At 41.2% G+C, this 8220-nt stretch overlaps 1 pseudogene across 1 annotated transcript; it reads left to right on the top strand.

The window, feature by feature from the left end:
- The first annotated feature begins 229 nt into the window (after positions 1–229).
- Positions 230–6482, top strand: LOC309609299 (thiol S-methyltransferase TMT1A pseudogene; annotated as a pseudogene). The gene has a single exon. The product of its transcript is annotated as a thiol S-methyltransferase TMT1A pseudogene (transcript).
- Positions 6483–8220: the final 1738 nt, after the last annotated feature.

The following is an 8220-nucleotide window of genomic DNA, read 5'->3' as shown; positions in this document are numbered from 1 at the left end:
TGCCCATGGCGATTCCTACCGTCTCTTTTCTGGTAGGAGCCCAAGGAGGTTGGGACTTGAGACACCACTCCGCTTGATGTGCCCTTCATTTGACGACTCAGTGCTACTGGGGGGTTTACAGGGTGTTCCATTACCCGAGGTGGTGGCGCCACCCCCCACCCTGCTCCCATTCCTCCATCCCCCGTCCCCATGGCTCTCTTTCCTGCACGCTGCCCCTGGCAGTCCTCACCCACCCTCTCTTTCTTTCCGTCTGCATCCTGGCATTTCCCATGTACCTGCTGGACTTTCTGGGCTTGTGGAACCGGATATGCAAAAAATCACTCCCCTACTTCTTGGCAAGGTTTACTGTGATGTACAACGAACAGATGGCGAGCAAGAAGCAGGAGCTCTTCAGCAATCTACAGGAGTTCGCAGGCCCCTCCGGGAAGCTCTCCCTGCTGGAGCTGGGCTGCGGCACAGGGCCCAACTTCAAGTTCTACCCGCCTGGATGCCGGGTGACCTGTATTGATCCCAACCCCAACTTTGAGAAGTTCTTGATCAAGAGCATTGCTGAGAACCGACACCTGCAGTTTGAGCGCTTCCTGGTGGCTGCCGGGGAGGACCTGCACCAGGTGGCCGACGACTCCATGGATGTGGTGGTCTGCACACTGGTCCTGTGCTCCGTGAAGAACCAGGAGCGGATCCTCCAGGACGTGTGCAGAGTGCGGAGGCCGGTGAGTGCGGGACGTGAGGAGGGAGAGACCACCTTCACTGCGTGTTAAGCCGCTAGAGCATCGGGCTGCATAGACGCCTGTGGGCTTCAGGCTCCCACGGGCCTTAGACAAGTCACTTCATTTATTCCTTTGATCACTGATTTATTCAACAAACATTTAAAGAATGCTGACTCTGTAGCAGCACTGTCTTTCCGGGGTGAGAAATGAGCCTCAGAGACGTTAAAGGACTCGCACAAAGACAGATGGCTCATAAAAATGGCAGAGACACAACAAAAATCCAGGTGCCCTAACTTCTAGGTTAAGAAGACCTAGGCCAGAGATCTCACCAAGCCATCCCTCTAGTGGCTTCCAACCTGGGGTCACCTAAGTCCCATCACAGACTCCAGTTTTCTAACGATGAGAACACTGAACCTCCCAGAGGGCTGCCAGAGCGTCTCCCTTCTGCAACAAATGAGAATGCGTTAAGTACACAGATAGCCATCTTCATTTATAGCATATGTTCTTCATTTTTCACCTTGGGGCCTCAGGAGTTATCTACATACCATTCTCTAGCCCTCTCCTCAAGCAACAGTCATTAATCATTTGTAGAAAATGAACAACTATGCTGGGAAAGAAAGGGAGAGTCAGGGCAGAGCAGTTCTCCAAAGACATTGCAGATGGTATCACCTTGCATATTTGGCCACTGTTAACTTTTCAGAGTTCCTTACGTCATTGTCTTTAATTAAAAAGGCAATTAATCAATGTGTCCTACTTGCTTAAAAGAATTCAAAACTTCAAGAGGAACATAGAGGGAAAAATGAATGTTCTCCCTTCACTTCTTTAAATCGAACTCCCCTTACCTGTCCTTGTAGGTCACTATGTTAGTGGGTGTCCTTCTGGTTTTTTTCTTTTTTAAATTCATGTTTCTCCTCCCTGGTGTTTGGCAGTTTTTCTATCTATCTCAAGTTTACTAATAATTACTTTCAGATTTCAAGTTATATTTGAACCAGTACTTCCCCATCAACATACCAGAAGTGTAGAGTCATGTGACACCCTCCACCTATTTTGTTTTTTATTTCCTCATCCTCATCCCCTCTTTCCTCTCAACACCGTCAGTCTCTCCATCCCATATCCTGGGCTTGGTTGAAATAATCTGTCATTTTAATTTCAACTTTCTGCTAAGGATTTTCCCCCTTGTCTTCTATTTCAAAGATCTTTTCTAATTTATAACATAGCTAAAAGTCAATTTATCATCATCCATTTACTTGCTACAGATTTTACTAGGTTTATTGCTCTCCACTGCTTGATATGCTTTTAGTCTTCTCTTATCTTGAGATGTCTCTGTTTTCATTCAAATTTAGTTTTCATTTGTCTTTACCTTCTTGAATAGGTTCCTGAGAAATGGTTCATGGATCTTGCAGATCTGAAAATGTCTGCCTTCTACCCTAATACTTTAACAATATTTTGGCCAAGATTCCTTCCCCCTGGAAGCTGTGCGTCTTTTCCATGGCCCTGGGGCTTTCCAAGTTGCAGATGATAACTTCAGTGCCAGTATAATTCTCTTTCCTTTTCAGATAACCTGTTTTTGTTGTTGATTGTTTTATGTCTGGGGGTTTTTAGGATTTTCACTCTTTTTTTTTTTTTTTAAGTTCTGAAATTTCACCAGGGTCTAGGGTTCTAAGAACTCAAAGAACTCAAAGCTTCTGATGTATCTCCTCTGGGATCCAGCAAGAAACCAAACTTTCCCCAACCACTCATTAGCTGGTTAGCTTTTTATCCTATTGGTTGAGTATCCCACCAGGACAATGGGAAAAAGAAAGTCTCCTTTCCCCACTTCAGCCACCATTTTCCCAGTATGCCCCAGATATAGATAGATCGAAGGACGGATGGACCCCTTATTTTCTCTCTTGCACTTGAATCCCTGTTTCCTGCATTCTATCTCTTCCTCTTTCTTAGTTTACCCCTTAGTTTTGATAGAGCATATCCTCCAGTAGCTTTCTGAGAAAGGTGAGGTAAACGTGTTGATAAAATGCATGTCTGAATATTCTTTATACTCAAAACTAATTCATAGTTTGTACAGCTGTAGAATTCTGAGTTGGAAAATGTTTTCCCTCAAAAATTTTAAGGTTTTCATTGTCTTCTAGCTGCTAATATTACTGCTGACAAGTTGGAAGTCATTCTGATTCTAGATTCTGTATATGAAACTTTTTTCTCCTCTGTAAGTTTGTAGAGTCTTCTCTGTTCCCAGTAAAATGATTTGTTATCTGTTGGAGATTTAGTGGTCCATTTCAACCTGCAAACTTATGTCCTTCAGTTCTGGAAGTTTTTCTGGGATTCTTTCTTTTTTTCCACCACCCCCCCCCCCTTATATTTTCCTTGTTCTCTCTTTCTGGGACTCTTCTTACTTAAATGCTGGACCTCTTTGAAATGGTTCCCTAACTTTCTTATCTTTGATGTCCTATTTCCCATATCTTTACCCTTTTTCTCTACTTTCTAGACTCCTTCATATTCTTTTCAAAATAATTTACTCAAGTTTTCATTTCTGCTATCATAGTTTTTATATTTCCAAGGGTTGATTTTTTTTTTCTAACTATGCATTTTTTTATTGTATCCTGTTCTTGTTTCAAGAATAAACTATCTTCTCTTTTTCTTTGAAAATATTAATAAAAGGGAGATTTTTATTTTTAATATTTTCATCTCCCTACTTAGTCTCTGCTTCCTCCAGATTTCTTTTCCTGTTTGTTTTCTGAGCTTCAGTTTTTATGTTGGAGGCTCTTCTCAGATGACTATCGGTCCATGACTGATTACTCACATTTCCAGAGGCAGCACTAACAGCTCCATGAGCATGCATGAAGCATGTCAATGCTAGGCTCTCTGTAGAGTGAGCTAGCTAAGCTATTCACGTGGAGAGATTCCAGTAACAGTGTTTTGGGTCTTTCCTTTGCAGCTGGTCAGAAAAATCTTCCAAACCCCCTCCTGGAATCTGTAAGTCTGACTTCTAGCATTCTGGAAACCAAATGAGAGAAGAGGGCTGGGGGTCTCAGCACTTGCTTGTAAACTTTACTTCATTCACCATCTTTTCAGTAAGGTGTCTATGCCCCACTGTGCCTTGTTATAAAGATCCTCTGTTTAACCAACTCCAGAGAATAAAACTGAAGTCCTCTGTGGAGGTGGGGAGGAACAGTATCTGGCTGTTCTGAGGAGGGGAGGGGATTCCAAGGTCCAATGGCTCATAAATAGATTTCAACCAATCTTCTAGATTTTTTAAATCAGTTTTATTGAAGTACAATTTGCATACAATAAAATGCATCCATTTTAAGTGTACAGTTGGATCTGTTTTGATAAAGGTATACACTCGCATAGCCACCACCAAGATAAAGATATAGAACATACCCATTACCCGCAAAGGATTTCCTTGTGCCTCTTTATAATCAATGCCCACAACCCTAGGCCCCAAGCAAACACTCATCTCTTTTCTGTCACTATAGAATAGATGTCTCTTCTAGAATTTCATATAAATAGAATTATACAGTAAGTACTCTTTAGTGTCTAGCTTTTTTGCTCAACATAAGTTTTTTGAGATTCATGCTGTTGCATGGGTAAGCCTTCATTTCTTTTTGTCGCTGAGTAGCATTCCATCACATGACTATAGCATAATCCATACCTTTTATGGACATTTGAGTTCTTTCCAATTTGGGGCTACATTGAATACCTGATATGAAAGCTCTTGTACATGCATTTTTTATGGACATACATTTTCATTTCTCTTGAGTAAATAAATACCTAGAAGTGGAGTTGCTGGGTCATAAGTAAATATATGTTTAACTTTATAAGAAACTGCAATGTGATTTTCCAAAGTGGTTATGCAATTTTACTTTTCTACCAGCAACACATGAACATTCTAGTTGCTCCACATACTCACTAATACTTGATATTATCAATAATTCTAATGGGGGTTTGGTGGATCTCATTGTGGTTTTAATTTGATTTCCCTAATAATTTATAACATTAAGCATATTTTCATGTGGTTACCAGCCATTCATGCATCTTATTCTGTGATGTGTATGATCAAATATTTTACCCATTTTTAAACTGGGCTATTTGTCTTCTTACCAAGTTGTAAGTGTTCTTTCTATATTCTACATTCAAGTCCATTGTCAAATATATAAATTATGAATATTTTCTACCAGGCTGACTTGACTTTTCATTTTCTTAATGATGTCTTTTGAAAAGCAAAAGGTTTTATTTTGATGAAGTCCATTTTATCAAATGTTTTCTTTTATGCTTCATGCTTTTTGTGTCTTAGTAAAGAACTCTCTCTCTACCCCAAGATTGTAAAGATTTTCTCTTATGTTTTCTTTTGGAAGTTATATAGTTTTACCTTTTATGTTAATGTCTATGATCCATTTATAGTTCATTCTTGTGTAATGCATCAAGTTCTTTTTTTTAATGGATACCCAGTTCTTCCAGGACCCTTTGTTGAAAAGACTATTCTTTCTCCATGGAATTGCCTTTTTGTCTTTGTCAAATATCAATTGACCATATATGTGTGGGTCTATTTTTAGATGCTATTCCATTCCATTGGTCTATGTGTCTATCCTTTTGCCTATATCATACTGTCTTAATTACTGTAGCTTTATATTAAGTCTTGGAATTCGGTAGCTTAAGTCCCCCAGCGTTAAGCTCTGTTAGGGTAAGTTTAGAGTAGTCTTTACTCTGGACTACCTTGGGCTTTCCGTTAGTGCATGATCCTTCTGGGGTCTCTGCTGAGTGCAGAGTGCAGTGTTTATGAAGGACTCTCCTCTCTGATTGGTTCTAACTTGAATGAGCTCTGAAAATTGTTCAGCTTACAACTCCCCAGTCATTCTTTGCCTAACCTCATGGAGTATCACTCTCTCTATGCATACAAGACTGGTTACTCAACCATGGATCCAGGGAGAATCCATGCAGATTTCTGAAGCTCTCTCTCTGTAGATCCCTTCTTTCTCCCAGCTGGCTTAAGAGTCAGCTTTCTTGGGTCTAAGATAGTGTATTTAAAAACCTAGAGTTTTCCTCCCATGTGTCTCCTTTACTACTCACACAGAACACTTCACTTCTGACACTTCTGGTGGCCAAATGTATGGGAAGTTTTCCCCACACCAAGCAATTCTGCAACACCATCCAGATGTCCTACAGTTTACTCCATTCTGGCACTTATCCACCTAGAGATAGGGTCAGGTCCCAAGATTAAGGGCTCAGTCCCACAAAATTGCCCCCTCCCTTCAGCCACCAGTCACAAGTCCAGGTTGTCAGGTGTGCTTCTGATTGATTTGCTATAAATCTGAGGTTCCCACGACCCCTTCCTCAGGTTCCATTAATTTGCTAGAGTGACTCACAGAACTCAGGGAAACATTTATGTTAACCACTTTATTAAAGGATATCATAAAGGATGCAGTGGACAGCCAGATGGAGAAATACATGGGGCAAGGTGTGGAAGGGTCCCCAGAGCAGGAGCTTCTGTCCCCACGGAGTTGGGTTGCATCACTCCCCCAGCCCCGTCCATGGATGTTTTTAGCAATTTAGAAGCTCTCCAAACCCCCTTCTCTTGGGATTTTATGGAGGCTTCCTCACATAGGTGTGATCAATTATTAACTCCATTTCCAACCCCTCTCCCCTCTCTGGAAGATGCGGGGGAGTGGAGATAAAAATTCCAAGCTTCTAATCGTGGCTTGCCATCCAGAGCTCACCCAGAGCCTCCTGAAAAGAACAAAAGATGCTCCTAGAGCTCTTACACTTAGGGATTTACAAGGGTTTTAGCAGTCCTGTGTCAGCGACAGGGTCAAAGACCAAATATTAGAACAAAAGGTGCTCCTAGAGCTCTTATCACTTGGGGAATTATGAGGGATTTAGGAGCTCTGTGCCAGGAATGAGAGGTTGGGGGGCAGAGATCAATATATTTATTTGTCTAGTAGCTCACAGTTAGTTACAACTTGTTCTACTTTCTAACTTCCAGAAGTGTCCTGCCTTAACCCTTGCTGTTTTCTTTGTCTTACACACAACAGTTCTGCTATAACATGATATATACATTCCTAAAAATCACAGTACTATGTGTACATCAACTATACCTCAATTTAAACAAAAGTTTTTTTTTAATCACCATACTGTGCAAAATCATGCAACAAAACCACAGAGCTTATGGAGGGGAAAAGGGGTTAGGGGCACAATACTCAAAAATGTCTTCAGTGACCCGTTAAAAAAAGATAGCCTAATAAAAACAGTAGCGCAGTTTTACACATATTAAATGGCTAAGAAATACATAACAGCTACAATAAATAAAGCATTTTACCTGGGAAAAGACTTGACATTTGCTTGTGGACATGGGCACCGGAAGGGCTACAGCTTGTGAGTTATTGTGAAGTTATTGTGAGTTGTATGTTATTAGCAGGAGGAGGGTTACCTGAAATTTGATGAAAAGCTGTAACAGCTAATGTGGATGGGTATGGGTTGTGAACTGAGGCAGGTGGTAGTTGTTTGAGTTGTGTGCGTTTTGTGTATTTCTACGTGGCTCAGTTATCCGCATTCACCCATGTGCCTTACACACAAAATTGTGCAAAAGCAAATGTGAAATTCACATTAGGCTCAAATCGTTCCATAATATATCAATCATGTTGAAATGAATTCTCATTTTCAAAACAACCAACTGTATTTGTATCCAAACAAACTTCACTGCAGTTTTTGTGAGTTTCGGAGAGTAAATATGTGTGTTCAATCTGCCGTATTTATTTCTTTCCGCAGGTGACTCCCCCAAGTAGACAGTGGGATCTGCCGGAGTAAGGACAGGTGACACTCTGTCAAATTTCCCCACTGTCTAACCCAGCATCTGACCCTCAGTGGGTGCTCACTGATGTTGGTTTAATAGAGTTCCAATGAAAGTTGTTCTTTGGCCATTTAATGCATCAAACAGACAAAATATTTGTGTGAATTTATGAAGACACAGTATTTAAAATAGGTTCCCATCTCCAGGAGATGCCCTTAACTTCTTGGAACATACAGTAGCCAAACATTCTAGCTGGAATTTCTCCGGTCAGCAATTCCTCAGCCTAGCTAGACACTTCTTATTTGAAACCTGTCAAGAAAGAGCCAGAATGTTCTGGAAGGGGCTACTTTCTTTCAGCCAACATTACAGCTCCCACAGGCCCATTGGCCAGAGAGCTATCCCTTCCTCATACCTCTGTGTACACAGAACTAAAAAGAAAGCAGTAGGCACTGCAAGGGCCTCTGCATCTCAGGAACTTAAGACCTGCCCTTTGTCAGTCAGGTTCCAATAGGGAGAAAATGGTCACACTAGTTATTTAAACAGAGAGAATTCAGTGTAAAGAATTGTTAACTAAGTACAGAACTGTTAACTGCATAACTGAAAGAGAACCCTAAGATATCAGGGAACTGGCACTGACAGAAGTAGATACTGTAACTAGGGCTGAGGGAACAAAGGGAAGAGGTTAGAAGTGTTAAAACTCAGAACCTTAGAGGCGGGGCCCCTGAAACGCAG

This window comes from Balaenoptera borealis, assembly GCF_965194805.1.
Source record: "Balaenoptera borealis genome assembly, chromosome: 13".
Taxonomy (NCBI): Eukaryota; Metazoa; Chordata; class Mammalia; order Artiodactyla; family Balaenopteridae; genus Balaenoptera; species Balaenoptera borealis.
This window is presented reverse-complemented; position numbering and strand designations above follow the sequence as displayed.